This window comes from Rhinoderma darwinii (assembly GCF_050947455.1).
Source record: "Rhinoderma darwinii isolate aRhiDar2 chromosome 3 unlocalized genomic scaffold, aRhiDar2.hap1 SUPER_3_unloc_13, whole genome shotgun sequence".
In the NCBI taxonomy this organism is placed as follows: Eukaryota; Metazoa; Chordata; class Amphibia; order Anura; family Rhinodermatidae; genus Rhinoderma; species Rhinoderma darwinii.
The window spans coordinates 205,312-227,973 of NW_027461738.1; the positions used below are offsets into that span (position 1 = coordinate 205,312).

Here is a 22,662-nt window from a genome sequence, read left to right on the forward strand (position 1 = left end):
AAGAGTCTTGTTTTATAATTCTGGTTATTGATGTGTCTAAAAGTGACAATTCTCCCCGTCGGGGAATCGAACCCCGGTCTCCCGCGTGACAGGCGGGGATACTCTCCACTTTACTAACGAGGACCTGCTGATACCACGGCTGTGTGAGTTGCGTGGAGCAGGCCTAGCGGCGGCGCATGTGTGGCCTGAGTGCATTGTGTAAATTGCATATATGTGGAATGGGTCTGTATGGCGTGTCCGATGCCGAGAGTGGTCTTTCTTTTGGTAACTATGCTATGCCCCCACATCCCTGTGCTCGTTATTCACTATTAATCTGACACCACTGAGACCATTCAACAACTCTAATACAGATTAGTGTGCCCCCCTATGATAGGAAAATGAATAAATATGGCAATGACATATTGTCTTCTCTTTATGTGGTAATAACTTTGGAATTCTTTTATTTATCCAAGCATTCTGAGATTGTTTTCTTGTGACACATTGTACTTTATGTAAGTGGTAAAATGTGGTTGATACAATCCGAATCGTAGAGAAAATTGTAGAGAAAATTAGCATTTTTCTAAATGTATCTGCTTGTAAGACAGATAATAATCCTGGTACTGCAATTTCGTCCTATTTAAAGAGGCTCTGTCACTTGTACTTCCCTATCTCCTAGCTAATTTGATAGGCGCTGTCACACTGATAATACTAGTGAAAATTGTGTCCCAAAACGTTTATTATTTCAAAAGTTATGAGCTTTTTTCTAAATATGTAAATGAGGATTTATAAGACAACTGGGAGGTAACAGCAGCGATTCTCCTGAGGTGGGGCTTCCTCCCAGCCTCTGACTCTGTCCTATCAGCAGGATGCTGTTTCACAGCATTAGGAGACAGTCTAGAGGGAAGGGGGATCCATTCAAACAGCCATATCTCGGGCTGTGGACGACCTAGAACCGCGGTTCTGGTGGCATATGAAAGGGGAGATTCCAATCTTTCATATGACAGTAGAATCACAGTTCTAGCTGTGACAGAGCCTGAGATATAGCCAGTTGAATACAGAATTGGGAATGAAAGCTGTATACTATAAGATCACACTGTGTTGCTGGACAGGGAAGGGTGCAGAAGCTGATTGGACAGCATCATACAGAAAACATTACACCGCCCAAAGTGAAAAGAAAGAGTCTTGTTTTATAATTCTGGTTATTGATGTGTCTAAAAGTGACAATTCTCCCCGTCGGGGAATCGAACCCCGGTCTCCCGTGTGACAGGCGGGGATACTCTCCACTTTACTAACGAGGACCTGCTGATACCACGGCTGTGTGAGTTGCGTGGAGCAGGCCTAGCGGCGGCGCATGTGTGGCCTGAGTGCATTGTGTAAATTGCATATATGTGGAATGGGTCTGTATGGCGTGTCCGATGCCGAGAGTGGTCTTTCTTTTGGTAACTATGCTATGCCCCCACATCCCTGTGCTCGTTATTCACTATTAATCTGACACCACTGAGACCATTCAACAACTCTAATACAGATTAGTGTGCCCCCCTATGATAGGAAAATGAATAAATATGGCAATGACATATTGTCTTCTCTTTATGTGGTAATAACTTTGGAATTCTTTTATTTATCCAAGCATTCTGAGATTGTTTTCTTGTGACACATTGTACTTTATGTAAGTGGTAAAATGTGGTTGATACAATCCGAATCGTAGAGAAAATTGTAGAGAAAATTAGCATTTTTCTAAATGTATCTGCTTGTAAGACAGATAATAATCCTGGTACTGCAATTTCGTCCTATTTAAAGAGGCTCTGTCACTTGTACTTCCCTATCTCCTAGCTAATTTGATAGGCGCTGTCACACTGATAATACTAGTGAAAATTGTGTCCCAAAACGTTTATTATTTCAAAAGTTATGAGCTTTTTTCTAAATATGTAAATGAGGATTTATAAGACAACTGGGAGGTAACAGCAGCGATTCTCCTGAGGTGGGGCTTCCTCCCAGCCTCTGACTCTGTCCTATCAGCAGGATGCTGTTTCACAGCATTAGGAGACAGTCTAGAGGGAAGGGGGATCCATTCAAACAGCCATATCTCGGGCTGTGGACGACCTAGAACCGCGGTTCTGGTGGCATATGAAAGGGGAGATTCCAATCTTTCATATGACAGTAGAATCACAGTTCTAGCTGTGACAGAGCCTGAGATATAGCCAGTTGAATACAGAATTGGGAATGAAAGCTGTATACTATAAGATCACACTGTGTTGCTGGACAGGGAAGGGTGCAGAAGCTGATTGGACAGCATCATACAGAAAACATTACACCGCCCAAAGTGAAAAGAAAGAGTCTTGTTTTATAATTCTGGTTATTGATGTGTCTAAAAGTGACAATTCTCCCCGTCGGGGAATCGAACCCCGGTCTCCCGTGTGACAGGCGGGGATACTCTCCACTTTACTAACGAGGACCTGCTGATACCACGGCTGTGTGAGTTGCGTGGAGCAGGCCTAGCGGCGGCGCATGTGTGGCCTGAGTGCATTGTGTAAATTGCATATATGTGGAATGGGTCTGTATGGCGTGTCCGATGCCGAGAGTGGTCTTTCTTTTGGTAACTATGCTATGCCCCCACATCCCTGTGCTCGTTATTCACTATTAATCTGACACCACTGAGACCATTCAACAACTCTAATACAGATTAGTGTGCCCCCCTATGATAGGAAAATGAATAAATATGGCAATGACATATTGTCTTCTCTTTATGTGGTAATAACTTTGGAATTCTTTTATTTATCCAAGCATTCTGAGATTGTTTTCTTGTGACACATTGTACTTTATGTAAGTGGTAAAATGTGGTTGATACAATCCGAATCGTAGAGAAAATTGTAGAGAAAATTAGCATTTTTCTAAATGTATCTGCTTGTAAGACAGATAATAATCCTGGTACTGCAATTTCGTCCTATTTAAAGAGGCTCTGTCACTTGTACTTCCCTATCTCCTAGCTAATTTGATAGGCGCTGTCACACTGATAATACTAGTGAAAATTGTGTCCCAAAACGTTTATTATTTCAAAAGTTATGAGCTTTTTTCTAAATATGTAAATGAGGATTTATAAGACAACTGGGAGGTAACAGCAGCGATTCTCCTGAGGTGGGGCTTCCTCCCAGCCTCTGACTCTGTCCTATCAGCAGGATGCTGTTTCACAGCATTAGGAGACAGTCTAGAGGGAAGGGGGATCCATTCAAACAGCCATATCTCGGGCTGTGGACGACCTAGAACCGCGGTTCTGGTGGCATATGAAAGGGGAGATTCCAATCTTTCATATGACAGTAGAATCACAGTTCTAGCTGTGACAGAGCCTGAGATATAGCCAGTTGAATACAGAATTGGGAATGAAAGCTGTATACTATAAGATCACACTGTGTTGCTGGACAGGGAAGGGTGCAGAAGCTGATTGGACAGCATCATACAGAAAACATTACACCGCCCAAAGTGAAAAGAAAGAGTCTTGTTTTATAATTCTGGTTATTGATGTGTCTAAAAGTGACAATTCTCCCCGTCGGGGAATCGAACCCCGGTCTCCCGTGTGACAGGCGGGGATACTCTCCACTTTACTAACGAGGACCTGCTGATACCACGGCTGTGTGAGTTGCGTGGAGCAGGCCTAGCGGCGGCGCATGTGTGGCCTGAGTGCATTGTGTAAATTGCATATATGTGGAATGGGTCTGTATGGCGTGTCCGATGCCGAGAGTGGTCTTTCTTTTGGTAACTATGCTATGCCCCCACATCCCTGTGCTCGTTATTCACTATTAATCTGACACCACTGAGACCATTCAACAACTCTAATACAGATTAGTGTGCCCCCCTATGATAGGAAAATGAATAAATATGGCAATGACATATTGTCTTCTCTTTATGTGGTAATAACTTTGGAATTCTTTTATTTATCCAAGCATTCTGAGATTGTTTTCTTGTGACACATTGTACTTTATGTAAGTGGTAAAATGTGGTTGATACAATCCGAATCGTAGAGAAAATTGTAGAGAAAATTAGCATTTTTCTAAATGTATCTGCTTGTAAGACAGATAATAATCCTGGTACTGCAATTTCGTCCTATTTAAAGAGGCTCTGTCACTTGTACTTCCCTATCTCCTAGCTAATTTGATAGGCGCTGTCACACTGATAATACTAGTGAAAATTGTGTCCCAAAACGTTTATTATTTCAAAAGTTATGAGCTTTTTTCTAAATATGTAAATGAGGATTTATAAGACAACTGGGAGGTAACAGCAGCGATTCTCCTGAGGTGGGGCTTCCTCCCAGCCTCTGACTCTGTCCTATCAGCAGGATGCTGTTTCACAGCATTAGGAGACAGTCTAGAGGGAAGGGGGATCCATTCAAACAGCCATATCTCGGGCTGTGGACGACCTAGAACCGCGGTTCTGGTGGCATATGAAAGGGGAGATTCCAATCTTTCATATGACAGTAGAATCACAGTTCTAGCTGTGACAGAGCCTGAGATATAGCCAGTTGAATACAGAATTGGGAATGAAAGCTGTATACTATAAGATCACACTGTGTTGCTGGACAGGGAAGGGTGCAGAAGCTGATTGGACAGCATCATACAGAAAACATTACACCGCCCAAAGTGAAAAGAAAGAGTCTTGTTTTATAATTCTGGTTATTGATGTGTCTAAAAGTGACAATTCTCCCCGTCGGGGAATCGAACCCCGGTCTCCCGTGTGACAGGCGGGGATACTCTCCACTTTACTAACGAGGACCTGCTGATACCACGGCTGTGTGAGTTGCGTGGAGCAGGCCTAGCGGCGGCGCATGTGTGGCCTGAGTGCATTGTGTAAATTGCATATATGTGGAATGGGTCTGTATGGCGTGTCCGATGCCGAGAGTGGTCTTTCTTTTGGTAACTATGCTATGCCCCCACATCCCTGTGCTCGTTATTCACTATTAATCTGACACCACTGAGACCATTCAACAACTCTAATACAGATTAGTGTGCCCCCCTATGATAGGAAAATGAATAAATATGGCAATGACATATTGTCTTCTCTTTATGTGGTAATAACTTTGGAATTCTTTTATTTATCCAAGCATTCTGAGATTGTTTTCTTGTGACACATTGTACTTTATGTAAGTGGTAAAATGTGGTTGATACAATCCGAATCGTAGAGAAAATTGTAGAGAAAATTAGCATTTTTCTAAATGTATCTGCTTGTAAGACAGATAATAATCCTGGTACTGCAATTTCGTCCTATTTAAAGAGGCTCTGTCACTTGTACTTCCCTATCTCCTAGCTAATTTGATAGGCGCTGTCACACTGATAATACTAGTGAAAATTGTGTCCCAAAACGTTTATTATTTCAAAAGTTATGAGCTTTTTTCTAAATATGTAAATGAGGATTTATAAGACAACTGGGAGGTAACAGCAGCGATTCTCCTGAGGTGGGGCTTCCTCCCAGCCTCTGACTCTGTCCTATCAGCAGGATGCTGTTTCACAGCATTAGGAGACAGTCTAGAGGGAAGGGGGATCCATTCAAACAGCCATATCTCGGGCTGTGGACGACCTAGAACCGCGGTTCTGGTGGCATATGAAAGGGGAGATTCCAATCTTTCATATGACAGTAGAATCACAGTTCTAGCTGTGACAGAGCCTGAGATATAGCCAGTTGAATACAGAATTGGGAATGAAAGCTGTATACTATAAGATCACACTGTGTTGCTGGACAGGGAAGGGTGCAGAAGCTGATTGGACAGCATCATACAGAAAACATTACACCGCCCAAAGTGAAAAGAAAGAGTCTTGTTTTATAATTCTGGTTATTGATGTGTCTAAAAGTGACAATTCTCCCCATCGGGGAATCGAACCCCGGTCTCCCGTGTGACAGGCGGGGATACTCTCCACTTTACTAACGAGGACCTGCTGATACCACGGCTGTGTGAGTTGCGTGGAGCAGGCCTAGCGGCGGCGCATGTGTGGCCTGAGTGCATTGTGTAAATTGCATATATGTGGAATGGGTCTGTATGGCGTGTCCGATGCCGAGAGTGGTCTTTCTTTTGGTAACTATGCTATGCCCCCACATCCCTGTGCTCGTTATTCACTATTAATCTGACACCACTGAGACCATTCAACAACTCTAATACAGATTAGTGTGCCCCCCTATGATAGGAAAATGAATAAATATGGCAATGACATATTGTCTTCTCTTTATGTGGTAATAACTTTGGAATTCTTTTATTTATCCAAGCATTCTGAGATTGTTTTCTTGTGACACATTGTACTTTATGTAAGTGGTAAAATGTGGTTGATACAATCCGAATCGTAGAGAAAATTGTAGAGAAAATTAGCATTTTTCTAAATGTATCTGCTTGTAAGACAGATAATAATCCTGGTACTGCAATTTCGTCCTATTTAAAGAGGCTCTGTCACTTGTACTTCCCTATCTCCTAGCTAATTTGATAGGCGCTGTCACACTGATAATACTAGTGAAAATTGTGTCCCAAAACGTTTATTATTTCAAAAGTTATGAGCTTTTTTCTAAATATGTAAATGAGGATTTATAAGACAACTGGGAGGTAACAGCAGCGATTCTCCTGAGGTGGGGCTTCCTCCCAGCCTCTGACTCTGTCCTATCAGCAGGATGCTGTTTCACAGCATTAGGAGACAGTCTAGAGGGAAGGGGGATCCATTCAAACAGCCATATCTCGGGCTGTGGACGACCTAGAACCGCGGTTCTGGTGGCATATGAAAGGGGAGATTCCAATCTTTCATATGACAGTAGAATCACAGTTCTAGCTGTGACAGAGCCTGAGATATAGCCAGTTGAATACAGAATTGGGAATGAAAGCTGTATACTATAAGATCACACTGTGTTGCTGGACAGGGAAGGGTGCAGAAGCTGATTGGACAGCATCATACAGAAAACATTACACCGCCCAAAGTGAAAAGAAAGAGTCTTGTTTTATAATTCTGGTTATTGATGTGTCTAAAAGTGACAATTCTCCCCGTCGGGGAATCGAACCCCGGTCTCCCGTGTGACAGGCGGGGATACTCTCCACTTTACTAACGAGGACCTGCTGATACCATGGCTGTGTGAGTTGCGTGGAGCAGGCCTAGCGGCGGCGCATGTGTGGCCTGAGTGCATTGTGTAAATTGCATATATGTGGAATGGGTCTGTATGGCGTGTCCGATGCCGAGAGTGGTCTTTGTTTTGGTAACTATGCTATGCCCCCACATCCCTGTGCTCGTTATTCACTATTAATCTGACACCACTGAGACCATTCAACAACTCTAATACAGATTAGTGTGCCCCCCTATGATAGGAAAATGAATAAATATGGCAATGACATATTGTCTTCTCTTTATGTGGTAATAACTTTGGAATTCTTTTATTTATCCAAGCATTCTGAGATTGTTTTCTTGTGACACATTGTACTTTATGTAAGTGGTAAAATGTGGTTGATACAATCCGAATCGTAGAGAAAATTGTAGAGAAAATTAGCATTTTTCTAAATGTATCTGCTTGTAAGACAGATAATAATCCTGGTACTGCAATTTCGTCCTATTTAAAGAGGCTCTGTCACTTGTACTTCCCTATCTCCTAGCTAATTTGATAGGCGCTGTCACACTGATAATACTAGTGAAAATTGTGTCCCAAAACGTTTATTATTTCAAAAGTTATGAGCTTTTTTCTAAATATGTAAATGAGGATTTATAAGACAACTGGGAGGTAACAGCAGCGATTCTCCTGAGGTGGGGCTTCCTCCCAGCCTCTGACTCTGTCCTATCAGCAGGATGCTGTTTCACAGCATTAGGAGACAGTCTAGAGGGAAGGGGGATCCATTCAAACAGCCATATCTCGGGCTGTGGACGACCTAGAACCGCGGTTCTGGTGGCATATGAAAGGGGAGATTCCAATCTTTCATATGACAGTAGAATCACAGTTCTAGCTGTGACAGAGCCTGAGATATAGCCAGTTGAATACAGAATTGGGAATGAAAGCTGTATACTATAAGATCACACTGTGTTGCTGGACAGGGAAGGGTGCAGAAGCTGATTGGACAGCGTCATACAGAAAACATTACACCGCCCAAAGTGAAAAGAAAGAGTCTTGTTTTATAATTCTGGTTATTGATGTGTCTAAAAGTGACAATTCTTCCCGTCGGGGAATCGAACCCCGGTCTCCCACGTGACAGGCGGGGATACTCTCCACTATACTAACGAGGACCTGCTGATACCACGGCTGTGTGAGTTGCGTGGAGCAGGCCTAGCGGCGGCGCATGTGTGGCCTGAGTGCATTGTGTAAATTGCATATATGTGGAATGGGTCTGTATGGCGTGTCCGATGCCGAGAGTGGTCTTTGTTTTGGTAACTATGCTATGCCCCCACATCCCTGTGCTCGTTATTCACTATTAATCTGACACCACTGAGACCATTCAACAACTCTAATACAGATTAGTGTGCCCCCCTATGATAGGAAAATGAATAAATATGGCAATGACATATTGTCTTCTCTTTATGTGGTAATAACTTTGGAATTCTTTTATTTATCCAAGCATTCTGAGATTGTTTTCTTGTGACACATTGTACTTTATGTAAGTGGTAAAATGTGGTTGATACAATCCGAATCGTAGAGAAAATTGTAGAGAAAATTAGCATTTTTCTAAATGTATCTGCTTGTAAGACAGATAATAATCCTGGTACTGCAATTTCGTCCTATTTAAAGAGGCTCTGTCACTTGTACTTCCCTATCTCCTAGCTAATTTGATAGGCGCTGTCACACTGATAATACTAGTGAAAATTGTGTCCCAAAACGTTTATTATTTCAAAAGTTATGAGCTTTTTTCTAAATATGTAAATGAGGATTTATAAGACAACTGGGAGGTAACAGCAGCGATTCTCCTGAGGTGGGGCTTCCTCCCAGCCTCTGACTCTGTCCTATCAGCAGGATGCTGTTTCACAGCATTAGGAGACAGTCTAGAGGGAAGGGGGATCCATTCAAACAGCCATATCTCGGGCTGTGGACGACCTAGAACCGCGGTTCTGGTGGCATATGAAAGGGGAGATTCCAATCTTTCATATGACAGTAGAATCACAGTTCTAGCTGTGACAGAGCCTGAGATATAGCCAGTTGAATACAGAATTGGGAATGAAAGCTGTATACTATAAGATCACACTGTGTTGCTGGACAGGGAAGGGTGCAGAAGCTGATTGGACAGCGTCATACAGAAAACATTACACCGCCCAAAGTGAAAAGAAAGAGTCTTGTTTTATAATTCTGGTTATTGATGTGTCTAAAAGTGACAATTCTTCCCGTCGGGGAATCGAACCCCGGTCTCCCACGTGACAGGCGGGGATACTCTCCACTATACTAACGAGGACCTGCTGATACCACGGCTGTGTGAGTTGCGTGGAGCAGGCCTAGCGGCGGCGCATGTGTGGCCTGAGTGCATTGTGTAAATTGCATATATGTGGAATGGGTCTGTATGGCGTGTCCGATGCCGAGAGTGGTCTTTGTTTTGGTAACTATGCTATGCCCCCACATCCCTGTGCTCGTTATTCACTATTAATCTGACACCACTGAGACCATTCAACAACTCTAATACAGATTAGTGTGCCCCCCTATGATAGGAAAATGAATAAATATGGCAATGACATATTGTCTTCTCTTTATGTGGTAATAACTTTGGAATTCTTTTATTTATCCAAGCATTCTGAGATTGTTTTCTTGTGACACATTGTACTTTATGTAAGTGGTAAAATGTGGTCGATACAATCCGAATCGTAGAGAAAATTGTAGAGAAAATTAGCATTTTTCTAAATGTATCTGCTTGTAAGACAGATAATAATCCTGGTACTGCAATTTCGTCCTATTTAAAGAGGCTCTGTCACTTGTACTTCCCTATCTCCTAGCTAATTTGATAGGCGCTGTCACACTGATAATACTAGTGAAAATTGTGTCCCAAAACGTTTATTATTTCAAAAGTTATGAGCTTTTTTCTAAATATGTAAATGAGGATTTATAAGACAACTGGGAGGTAACAGCAGCGATTCTCCTGAGGTGGGGCTTCCTCCCAGCCTCTGACTCTGTCCTATCAGCAGGATGCTGTTTCACAGCATTAGGAGACAGTCTAGAGGGAAGGGGGATCCATTCAAACAGCCATATCTCGGGCTGTGGACGACCTAGAACCGCGGTTCTGGTGGCATATGAAAGGGGAGATTCCAATCTTTCATATGACAGTAGAATCACAGTTCTAGCTGTGACAGAGCCTGAGATATAGCCAGTTGAATACAGAATTGGGAATGAAAGCTGTATACTATAAGATCACACTGTGTTGCTGGACAGGGAAGGGTGCAGAAGCTGATTGGACAGCGTCATACAGAAAACATTACACCGCCCAAAGTGAAAAGAAAGAGTCTTGTTTTATAATTCTGGTTATTGATGTGTCTAAAAGTGACAATTCTTCCCGTCGGGGAATCGAACCCCGGTCTCCCACGTGACAGGCGGGGATACTCTCCACTATACTAACGAGGACCTGCTGATACCACGGCTGTGTGAGTTGCGTGGAGCAGGCCTAGCGGCGGCGCATGTGTGGCCTGAGTGCATTGTGTAAATTGCATATATGTGGAATGGGTCTGTATGGCGTGTCCGATGCCGAGAGTGGTCTTTGTTTTGGTAACTATGCTATGCCCCCACATCCCTGTGCTCGTTATTCACTATTAATCTGACACCACTGAGACCATTCAACAACTCTAATACAGATTAGTGTGCCCCCCTATGATAGGAAAATGAATAAATATGGCAATGACATATTGTCTTCTCTTTATGTGGTAATAACTTTGGAATTCTTTTATTTATCCAAGCATTCTGAGATTGTTTTCTTGTGACACATTGTACTTTATGTAAGTGGTAAAATGTGGTTGATACAATCCGAATCGTAGAGAAAATTGTAGAGAAAATTTGCATTTTTCTAAATGTATCTGCTTGTAAGACAGATAATAATCCTGGTACTGCAATTTCGTCCTATTTAAAGAGGCTCTGTCACTTGTACTTCCCTATCTCCTAGCTAATTTGATAGGCGCTGTCACACTGATAATACTAGTGAAAATTGTGTCCCAAAACGTTTATTATTTCAAAAGTTATGAGCTTTTTTCTAAATATGTAAATGAGGATTTATAAGACAACTGGGAGGTAACAGCAGCGATTCTCCTGAGGTGGGGCTTCCTCCCAGCCTCTGACTCTGTCCTATCAGCAGGATGCTGTTTCACAGCATTAGGAGACAGTCTAGAGGGAAGGGGGATCCATTCAAACAGCCATATCTCGGGCTGTGGACGACCTAGAACCGCGGTTCTGGTGGCATATGAAAGGGGAGATTCCAATCTTTCATATGACAGTAGAATCACAGTTCTAGCTGTGACAGAGCCTGAGATATAGCCAGTTGAATACAGAATTGGGAATGAAAGCTGTATACTATAAGATCACACTGTGTTGCTGGACAGGGAAGGGTGCAGAAGCTGATTGGACAGCGTCATACAGAAAACATTACACCGCCCAAAGTGAAAAGAAAGAGTCTTGTTTTATAATTCTGGTTATTGATGTGTCTAAAAGTGACAATTCTTCCCGTCGGGGAATCGAACCCCGGTCTCCCACGTGACAGGCGGGGATACTCTCCACTATACTAACGAGGACCTGCTGATACCACGGCTGTGTGAGTTGCGTGGAGCAGGCCTAGCGGCGGCGCATGTGTGGCCTGAGTGCATTGTGTAAATTGCATATATGTGGAATGGGTCTGTATGGCGTGTCCGATGCCGAGAGTGGTCTTTGTTTTGGTAACTATGCTATGCCCCCACATCCCTGTGCTCGTTATTCACTATTAATCTGACACCACTGAGACCATTCAACAACTCTAATACAGATTAGTGTGCCCCCCTATGATAGGAAAATGAATAAATATGGCAATGACATATTGTCTTCTCTTTATGTGGTAATAACTTTGGAATTCTTTTATTTATCCAAGCATTCTGAGATTGTTTTCTTGTGACACATTGTACTTTATGTAAGTGGTAAAATGTGGTCGATACAATCCGAATCGTAGAGAAAATTGTAGAGAAAATTAGCATTTTTCTAAATGTATCTGCTTGTAAGACAGATAATAATCCTGGTACTGCAATTTCGTCCTATTTAAAGAGGCTCTGTCACTTGTACTTCCCTATCTCCTAGCTAATTTGATAGGCGCTGTCACACTGATAATACTAGTGAAAATTGTGTCCCAAAACGTTTATTATTTCAAAAGTTATGAGCTTTTTTCTAAATATGTAAATGAGGATTTATAAGACAACTGGGAGGTAACAGCAGCGATTCTCCTGAGGTGGGGCTTCCTCCCAGCCTCTGACTCTGTCCTATCAGCAGGATGCTGTTTCACAGCATTAGGAGACAGTCTAGAGGGAAGGGGGATCCATTCAAACAGCCATATCTCGGGCTGTGGACGACCTAGAACCGCGGTTCTGGTGGCATATGAAAGGGGAGATTCCAATCTTTCATATGACAGTAGAATCACAGTTCTAGCTGTGACAGAGCCTGAGATATAGCCAGTTGAATACAGAATTGGGAATGAAAGCTGTATACTATAAGATCACACTGTGTTGCTGGACAGGGAAGGGTGCAGAAGCTGATTGGACAGCGTCATACAGAAAACATTACACCGCCCAAAGTGAAAAGAAAGAGTCTTGTTTTATAATTCTGGTTATTGATGTGTCTAAAAGTGACAATTCTTCCCGTCGGGGAATCGAACCCCGGTCTCCCACGTGACAGGCGGGGATACTCTCCACTATACTAACGAGGACCTGCTGATACCACGGCTGTGTGAGTTGCGTGGAGCAGGCCTAGCGGCGGCGCATGTGTGGCCTGAGTGCATTGTGTAAATTGCATATATGTGGAATGGGTCTGTATGGCGTGTCCGATGCCGAGAGTGGTCTTTGTTTTGGTAACTATGCTATGCCCCCACATCCCTGTGCTCGTTATTCACTATTAATCTGACACCACTGAGACCATTCAACAACTCTAATACAGATTAGTGTGCCCCCCTATGATAGGAAAATGAATAAATATGGCAATGACATATTGTCTTCTCTTTATGTGGTAATAACTTTGGAATTCTTTTATTTATCCAAGCATTCTGAGATTGTTTTCTTGTGACACATTGTACTTTATGTAAGTGGTAAAATGTGGTTGATACAATCCGAATCGTAGAGAAAATTGTAGAGAAAATTTGCATTTTTCTAAATGTATCTGCTTGTAAGACAGATAATAATCCTGGTACTGCAATTTCGTCCTATTTAAAGAGGCTCTGTCACTTGTACTTCCCTATCTCCTAGCTAATTTGATAGGCGCTGTCACACTGATAATACTAGTGAAAATTGTGTCCCAAAACGTTTATTATTTCAAAAGTTATGAGCTTTTTTCTAAATATGTAAATGAGGATTTATAAGACAACTGGGAGGTAACAGCAGCGATTCTCCTGAGGTGGGGCTTCCTCCCAGCCTCTGACTCTGTCCTATCAGCAGGATGCTGTTTCACAGCATTAGGAGACAGTCTAGAGGGAAGGGGGATCCATTCAAACAGCCATATCTCGGGCTGTGGACGACCTAGAACCGCGGTTCTGGTGGCATATGAAAGGGGAGATTCCAATCTTTCATATGACAGTAGAATCACAGTTCTAGCTGTGACAGAGCCTGAGATATAGCCAGTTGAATACAGAATTGGGAATGAAAGCTGTATACTATAAGATCACACTGTGTTGCTGGACAGGGAAGGGTGCAGAAGCTGATTGGACAGCGTCATACAGAAAACATTACACCGCCCAAAGTGAAAAGAAAGAGTCTTGTTTTATAATTCTGGTTATTGATGTGTCTAAAAGTGACAATTCTTCCCGTCGGGGAATCGAACCCCGGTCTCCCACGTGACAGGCGGGGATACTCTCCACTATACTAACGAGGACCTGCTGATACCACGGCTGTGTGAGTTGCGTGGAGCAGGCCTAGCGGCGGCGCATGTGTGGCCTGAGTGCATTGTGTAAATTGCATATATGTGGAATGGGTCTGTATGGCGTGTCCGATGCCGAGAGTGGTCTTTGTTTTGGTAACTATGCTATGCCCCCACATCCCTGTGCTCGTTATTCACTATTAATCTGACACCACTGAGACCATTCAACAACTCTAATACAGATTAGTGTGCCCCCCTATGATAGGAAAATGAATAAATATGGCAATGACATATTGTCTTCTCTTTATGTGGTAATAACTTTGGAATTCTTTTATTTATCCAAGCATTCTGAGATTGTTTTCTTGTGACACATTGTACTTTATGTAAGTGGTAAAATGTGGTTGATACAATCCGAATCGTAGAGAAAATTGTAGAGAAAATTTGCATTTTTCTAAATGTATCTGCTTGTAAGACAGATAATAATCCTGGTACTGCAATTTCGTCCTATTTAAAGAGGCTCTGTCACTTGTACTTCCCTATCTCCTAGCTAATTTGATAGGCGCTGTCACACTGATAATACTAGTGAAAATTGTGTCCCAAAACGTTTATTATTTCAAAAGTTATGAGCTTTTTTCTAAATATGTAAATGAGGATTTATAAGACAACTGGGAGGTAACAGCAGCGATTCTCCTGAGGTGGGGCTTCCTCCCAGCCTCTGACTCTGTCCTATCAGCAGGATGCTGTTTCACAGCATTAGGAGACAGTCTAGAGGGAAGGGGGATCCATTCAAACAGCCATATCTCGGGCTGTGGACGACCTAGAACCGCGGTTCTGGTGGCATATGAAAGGGGAGATTCCAATCTTTCATATGACAGTAGAATCACAGTTCTAGCTGTGACAGAGCCTGAGATATAGCCAGTTGAATACAGAATTGGGAATGAAAGCTGTATACTATAAGATCACACTGTGTTGCTGGACAGGGAAGGGTGCAGAAGCTGATTGGACAGCGTCATACAGAAAACATTACACCGCCCAAAGTGAAAAGAAAGAGTCTTGTTTTATAATTCTGGTTATTGATGTGTCTAAAAGTGACAATTCTCCCCGTCGGGGAATCGAACCCCGGTCTCCCGCGTGACAGGCGGGGATACTCTCCACTATACTAACGAGGACCTGCTGATACCACGGCTGTGTGAGTTGCGTGGAGCAGGCCTAGCGGCGGCGCATGTGTGGCCTGAGTGCATTGTGTAAATTGCATATATGTGGAATGGGTCTGTATGGCGTGTCCGATGCCGAGAGTGGTCTTTGTTTTGGTAACTATGCTATGCCCCCACATCCCTGTGCTCGTTATTCACTATTAATCTGACACCACTGAGACCATTCAACAACTCTAATACAGATTAGTGTGCCCCCCTATGATAGGAAAATGATTAAATATGGCAATGACATATTGTCTTCTCTTTATGTGGTAATAACTTTGGAATTCTTTTATTTATCCAAGCATTCTGAGATTGTTTTCTTGTGACACATTGTACTTTATGTAAGTGGTAAAATGTGGTCGATACAATCCGAATCGTAGAGAAAATTGTAGAGAAAATTAGCATTTTTCTAAATGTATCTGCTTGTAAGACAGATAATAATCCTGGTACTGCAATTTCGTCCTATTTAAAGAGGCTCTGTCACTTGTACTTCCCTATCTCCTAGCTAATTTGATAGGCGCTGTCACACTGATAATACTAGTGAAAATTGTGTCCCAAAACGTTTATTATTTCAAAAGTTATGAGCTTTTTTCTAAATATGTAAATGAGGATTTATAAGACAACTGGGAGGTAACAGCAGCGATTCTCCTGAGGTGGGGCTTCCTCCCAGCCTCTGACTCTGTCCTATCAGCAGGATGCTGTTTCACAGCATTAGGAGACAGTCTAGAGGGAAGGGGGATCCATTCAAACAGCCATATCTCGGGCTGTGGACGACCTAGAACCGCGGTTCTGGTGGCATATGAAAGGGGAGATTCCAATCTTTCATATGACAGTAGAATCACAGTTCTAGCTGTGACAGAGCCTGAGATATAGCCAGTTGAATACAGAATTGGGAATGAAAGCTGTATACTATAAGATCACACTGTGTTGCTGGACAGGGAAGGGTGCAGAAGCTGATTGGACAGCGTCATACAGAAAACATTACACCGCCCAAAGTGAAAAGAAAGAGTCTTGTTTTATAATTCTGGTTATTGATGTGTCTAAAAGTGACAATTCTCCCCGTCGGGGAATCGAACCCCGGTCTCCCGCGTGACAGGCGGGGATACTCTCCACTATACTAACGAGGACCTGCTGATACCACGGCTGTGTGAGTTCCGTGGAGCAGGCCTAGCGGCGGCGCATGTGTGGCCTGAGTGCATTGTGTAAATTGCATATATGTGGAATGGGTCTGTATGGCGTGTCCGATGCCGAGAGTGGTCTTTGTTTTGGTAACTATGCTATGCCCCCACATCCCTGTGCTCGTTATTCACTATTAATCTGACACCACTGAGACCATTCAACAACTCTAATACAGATTAGTGTGCCCCCCTATGATAGGAAAATGATTAAATATGGCAATGACATATTGTCTTCTCTTTATGTGGTAATAACTTTGGAATTCTTTTATTTATCCAAGCATTCTGAGATTGTTTTCTTGTGACACATTGTACTTTATGTAAGTGGTAAAATGTGGTCGATACAATCCGAATCGTAGAGAAAATTGTAGAGAAAATTAGCATTTTTCTAAATGTATCTGCTTGTAAGACAGATAATAATCCTGGTACTGCAATTTCGTCCTATTTAAAGAGGCTCTGTCACTTGTACTTCCCTATCTCCTAGCTAATTTGATAGGCGCTGTCACACTGATAATACTAGTGAAAATTGTGTCCCAAAACGTTTATTATTTCAAAAGTTATGAGCTTTTTTCTAAATATGTAAATGAGGATTTATAAGACAACTGGGAGGTAACAGCAGCGATTCTCCTGAGGTGGGGCTTCCTCCCAGCCTCTGACTCTGTCCTATCAGCAGGATGCTGTTTCACAGCATTAGGAGACAGTCTAGAGGGAAGGGGGATCCATTCAAACAGCCATATCTCGGGCTGTGGACGACCTAGAACCGCGGTTCTGGTGGCATATGAAAGGGGAGATTCCAATCTTTCATATGACAGTAGAATCACAGTTCTAGCTGTGACAGAGCCTGAGATATAGCCAGTTGAATACAGAATTGGGAATGAAAGCTGTATACTATAAGATCACACTGTGTTGCTGGACAGGGAAGGGTGCAGAAGCTGATTGGACAGCGTCATACAGAAAACATTACACCGCCCAAAGTGAAAAGAAAGAGTCTTGTTTTATAATTCTGGTTATTGATGTGTCTAAAAGTGACAATTCTCCCCGTCGGGGAATCGAACCCCGGTCTCCCGCGTGACAGGCGGGGATACTCTCCACTATACTAACGAGGACCTGCTGATACCACGGCTGTGTGAGTTGCGTGGAGCAGGCCTAGCGGCGGCGCATGTGTGGCCTGAGTGCATTGTGTAAATTGCATATATGTGGAATGGGTCTGTATGGCGTGTCCGATGCCGAGAGTGGTCTTTGTTTTGGTAACTATGCTATGCCCCCACATCCCTGTGCTCGTTATTCACTATTAATCTGACACCACTGAGACCATTCAACAACTCTAATACAGATTAGTGTGCCCCCCTATGATAGGAAAATGATTAAATATGGCAATGACATATTGTCTTCTCTTTATGTGGTAATAACTTTGGAATTCTTTTATTTATCCAAGCATTCTGAGATTGTTTTCTTGTGACACATTGTACTTTATGTAAGTGGTAAAATGTGGTCGATACAATCCGAATCGTAGAGAAAATTGTAGAGAAAATTAGCATTTTTCTAAATGTATCTGCTTGTAAGACAGATAATAATCCTGGTACTGCAATTTCGTCCTATTTAAAGAGGCTCTGTCACTTGTACTTCCCTATCTCCTAGCTAATTTGATAGGCGCTGTCACACTGATAATACTAGTGAAAATTGTGTCCCAAAACGTTTATTATTTCAAAAGTTATGAGCTTTTTTCTAAATATGTAAATGAGGATTTATAAGACAACTGGGAGGTAACAGCAGCGATTCTCCTGAGGTGGGGCTTCCTCCCAGCCTCTGACTCTGTCCTATCAGCAGGATGCTGTTTCACAGCATTAGGAGACAGTCTAGAGGGAAGGGGGATCCATTCAAACAGCCATATCTCGGGCTGTGGACGACCTAGAACCGCGGTTCTGGTGGCATATGAAAGGGGAGATTCCAATCTTTCATATGACAGTAGAATCACAGTTCTAGCTGTGACAGAGCCTGAGATATAGCCAGTTGAATACAGAATTGGGAATGAAAGCTGTATACTATAAGATCACACTGTGTTGCTGGACAGGGAAGGGTGCAGAAGCTGATTGGACAGCGTCATACAGAAAACATTACACCGCCCAAAGTGAAAAGAAAGAGTCTTGTTTTATAATTCTGGTTATTGATGTGTCTAAAAGTGACAATTCTCCCCGTCGGGGAATCGAACCCCGGTCTCCCGCGTGACAGGCGGGGATACTCTCCACTATACTAACGAGGACCTGCTGATACCACGGCTGTGTGAGTTGCGTGGAGCAGGCCTAGCGGCGGCGCATGTGTGGCCTGAGTGCATTGTGTAAATTGCATATATGTGGAATGGGTCTGTATGGCGTGTCCGATGCCGAGAGTGGTCTTTGTTTTGGTAACTATGCTATGCCCCCACATCCCTGTGCTCGTTATTCACTATTAATCTGACACCACTGAGACCATTCAACAACTCTAATACAGATTAGTGTGCCCCCCTATGATAGGAAAATGAATAAATATGGCAATGACATATTGTCTTCTCTTTATGTGGTAATAACTTTGGAATTCTTTTATTTATCCAAGCATTCTGAGATTGTTTTCTTGTGACACATTGTACTTTATGTAAGTGGTAAAATGTGGTCGATACAATCCGAATCGTAGAGAAAATTGTAGAGAAAATTAGCATTTTTCTAAATGTATCTGCTTGTAAGACAGATAATAATCCTGGTACTGCAATTTCGTCCTATTTAAAGAGGCTCTGTCACTTGTACTTCCCTATCTCCTAGCTAATTTGATAGGCGCTGTCACACTGATAATACTAGTGAAAATTGTGTCCCAAAACGTTTATTATTTCAAAAGTTATGAGCTTTTTTCTAAATATGTAAATGAGAATTTATAAGACAACTGGGAGGTAACAGCAGCGATTCTCCTGAGGTGGGGCTTCCTCCCAGCCTCTGACTCTGTCCTATCAGCAGGATGCTGTTTCACAGCATTAGGAGACAGTCTAGAGGGAAGGGGGATCCATTCAAACAGCCATATCTCGGGCTGTGGACGACCTAGAACCGCGGTTCTGGTGGCATATGAAAGCGGAGATTCCAATCTTTCATATGACAGTAGAATCACAGTTCTAGCTGTGACAGAGCCTGAGATATAGCCAGTTGAATACAGAATTGGGAATGAAAGCTGTATACTATAAGATCACACTGTGTTGCTGGACAGGGAAGGGTGCAGAAGCTGATTGGACAGCGTCATACAGAAAACATTACACCGCCCAAAGTGAAAAGAAAGAGTCTTGTTTTATAATTCTGGTTATTGATGTGTCTAAAAGTGACAATTCTCCCCGTCGGGGAATCGAACCCCGGTCTCCCGCGTGACAGGCGGGGATACTCTCCACTATACTAACGAGGACCTGCTGATACCACGGCTGTGTGAGTTGCGTGGAGCAGGCCTAGCGGCGGCGCATGTGTGGCCTGAGTGCATTGTGTAAATTGCATATATGTGGAATGGGTCTGTATGGCGTGTCCGATGCCGAGAGTGGTCTTTGTTTTGGTAACTATGCTATGCCCCCACATCCCTGTGCTCGTTATTCACTATTAATCTGACACCACTGAGACCATTCAACAACTCTAATACAGATTAGTGTGCCCCCCTATGATAGGAAAATGATTAAATATGGCAATGACATATTGTCTTCTCTTTATGTGGTAATAACTTTGGAATTCTTTTATTTATCCAAGCATTCTGAGATTGTTTTCTTGTGACACATTGTACTTTATGTAAGTGGTAAAATGTGGTCGATACAATCCGAATCGTAGAGAAAATTGTAGAGAAAATTAGCATTTTTCTAAATGTATCTGCTTGTAAGACAGATAATAATCCTGGTACTGCAATTTCGTCCTATTTAAAGAGGCTCTGTCACTTGTACTTCCCTATCTCCTAGCTAATTTGATAGGCGCTGTCACACTGATAATACTAGTGAAAATTGTGTCCCAAAACGTTTATTATTTCAAAAGTTATGAGCTTTTTTCTAAATATGTAAATGAGGATTTATAAGACAACTGGGAGGTAACAGCAGCGATTCTCCTGAGGTGGGGCTTCCTCCCAGCCTCTGACTCTGTCCTATCAGCAGGATGCTGTTTCACAGCATTAGGAGACAGTCTAGAGGGAAGGGGGATCCATTCAAACAGCCATATCTCGGGCTGTGGACGACCTAGAACCGCGGTTCTGGTGGCATATGAAAGGGGAGATTCCAATCTTTCATATGACAGTAGAATCACAGTTCTAGCTGTGACAGAGCCTGAGATATAGCCAGTTGAATACAGAATTGGGAATGAAAGCTGTATACTATAAGATCACACTGTGTTGCTGGACAGGGAAGGGTGCAGAAGCTGATTGGACAGCGTCATACAGAAAACATTACACCGCCCAAAGTGAAAAGAAAGAGTCTTGTTTTATAATTCTGGTTATTGATGTGTCTAAAAGTGACAATTCTCCCCGTCGGGGAATCGAACCCCGGTCTCCCGCGTGACAGGCGGGGATACTCTCCACTATACTAACGAGGACCTGCTGATACCACGGCTGTGTGAGTTGCGTGGAGCAGGCCTAGCGGCGGCGCATGTGTGGCCTGAGTGCATTGTGTAAATTGCATATATGTGGAATGGGTCTGTATGGCGTGTCCGATGCCGAGAGTGGTCTTTGTTTTGGTAACTATGCTATGCCCCCACATCCCTGTGCTCGTTATTCACTATTAATCTGACACCACTGAGACCATTCAACAACTCTAATACAGATTAGTGTGCCCCCCTATGATAGGAAAATGAATAAATATGGCAATGACATATTGTCTTCTCTTTATGTGGTAATAACTTTGGAATTCTTTTATTTATCCAAGCATTCTGAGATTGTTTTCTTGTGACACATTGTACTTTATGTAAGTGGTAAAATGTGGTCGATACAATCCGAATCGTAGAGAAAATTGTAGAGAAAATTAGCATTTTTCTAAATGTATCTGCTTGTAAGACAGATAATAATCCTGGTACTGCAATTTCGTCCTATTTAAAGAGGCTCTGTCACTTGTACTTCCCTATCTCCTAGCTAATTTGATAGGCGCTGTCACACTGATAATACTAGTGAAAATTGTGTCCCAAAACGTTTATTATTTCAAAAGTTATGAGCTTTTTTCTAAATATGTAAATGAGAATTTATAAGACAACTGGGAGGTAACAGCAGCGATTCTCCTGAGGTGGGGCTTCCTCCCAGCCTCTGACTCTGTCCTATCAGCAGGATGCTGTTTCACAGCATTAGGAGACAGTCTAGAGGGAAGGGGGATCCATTCAAACAGCCATATCTCGGGCTGTGGACGACCTAGAACCGCGGTTCTGGTGGCATATGAAAGCGGAGATTCCAATCTTTCATATGACAGTAGAATCACAGTTCTAGCTGTGACAGAGCCTGAGATATAGCCAGTTGAATACAGAATTGGGAATGAAAGCTGTATACTATAAGATCACACTGTGTTGCTGGACAGGGAAGGGTGCAGAAGCTGATTGGACAGCGTCATACAGAAAACATTACACCGCCCAAAGTGAAAAGAAAGAGTCTTGTTTTATAATTCTGGTTATTGATGTGTCTAAAATTGACAATTCTCCCCGTCGGGGAATCGAACCCCGGTCTCCCGCGTGACAGGCGGGGATACTCTCCACCATACTAACGAGGACCTGCTGATACCACGGCTGTGTGAGTTGCGTGGAGCAGGCCTAGCGGCGGCGCATGTGTGGCCTGAGTGCATTGTGTAAATTGCATATATGTGGAATGGGTCTGTATGGCGTGTCCGATGCCGAGAGTGGTCTTTGTTTTGGTAACTATGCTATGCCCCCACATCCCTGTGCTCGTTATTCACTATTAATCTGACACCACTGAGACCATTCAACAACTCTAATACAGATTAGTGTGCCCCCCTATGATAGGAAAATGATTAAATATGGCAATGACATATTGTCTTCTCTTTATGTGGTAATAACTTTGGAATTCTTTTATTTATCCAAGCATTCTGAGATTGTTTTCTTGTGACACATTGTACTTTATGTAAGTGGTAAAATGTGGTCGATACAATCCGAATCGTAGAGAAAATTGTAGAGAAAATTAGCATTTTTCTAAATGTATCTGCTTGTAAGACAGATAATAATCCTGGTACTGCAATTTCGTCCTATTTAAAGAGGCTCTGTCACTTGTACTTCCCTATCTCCTAGCTAATTTGATAGGCGCTGTCACACTGATAATACTAGTGAAAATTGTGTCCCAAAACGTTTATTATTTCAAAAGTTATGAGC

At 42.7% G+C, this 22,662-nt stretch overlaps 7 non-coding genes across 7 annotated transcripts; all 7 read right to left on the reverse strand.

Annotated features, from left to right (window-relative positions):
- Positions 1-15,053: 15,053 nt before the first annotated feature.
- On the reverse strand, positions 15,054-15,125 carry TRNAD-GUC (transfer RNA aspartic acid (anticodon GUC)). Its single transcript has one exon. It is a non-coding gene; the product is annotated as a tRNA-Asp (tRNA).
- Positions 15,126-16,207: 1,082 nt separating this feature from the next.
- TRNAD-GUC (transfer RNA aspartic acid (anticodon GUC)) lies at positions 16,208-16,279 on the reverse strand. Its single transcript has one exon. It is a non-coding gene; the product is annotated as a tRNA-Asp (tRNA).
- Positions 16,280-17,361: 1,082 nt separating this feature from the next.
- TRNAD-GUC (transfer RNA aspartic acid (anticodon GUC)) lies at positions 17,362-17,433 on the reverse strand. Its single transcript has one exon. It is a non-coding gene; the product is annotated as a tRNA-Asp (tRNA).
- A 1,082-nt stretch (positions 17,434-18,515) lies between these two features.
- TRNAD-GUC (transfer RNA aspartic acid (anticodon GUC)) lies at positions 18,516-18,587 on the reverse strand. Its single transcript has one exon. It is a non-coding gene; the product is annotated as a tRNA-Asp (tRNA).
- A 1,082-nt stretch (positions 18,588-19,669) lies between these two features.
- On the reverse strand, positions 19,670-19,741 carry TRNAD-GUC (transfer RNA aspartic acid (anticodon GUC)). The gene has a single exon. It is a non-coding gene; the product is annotated as a tRNA-Asp (tRNA).
- Positions 19,742-20,823: 1,082 nt separating this feature from the next.
- Positions 20,824-20,895, reverse strand: TRNAD-GUC (transfer RNA aspartic acid (anticodon GUC)). Its single transcript has one exon. It is a non-coding gene; the product is annotated as a tRNA-Asp (tRNA).
- A 1,082-nt stretch (positions 20,896-21,977) lies between these two features.
- TRNAD-GUC (transfer RNA aspartic acid (anticodon GUC)) lies at positions 21,978-22,049 on the reverse strand. Its single transcript has one exon. It is a non-coding gene; the product is annotated as a tRNA-Asp (tRNA).
- Positions 22,050-22,662: the final 613 nt, after the last annotated feature.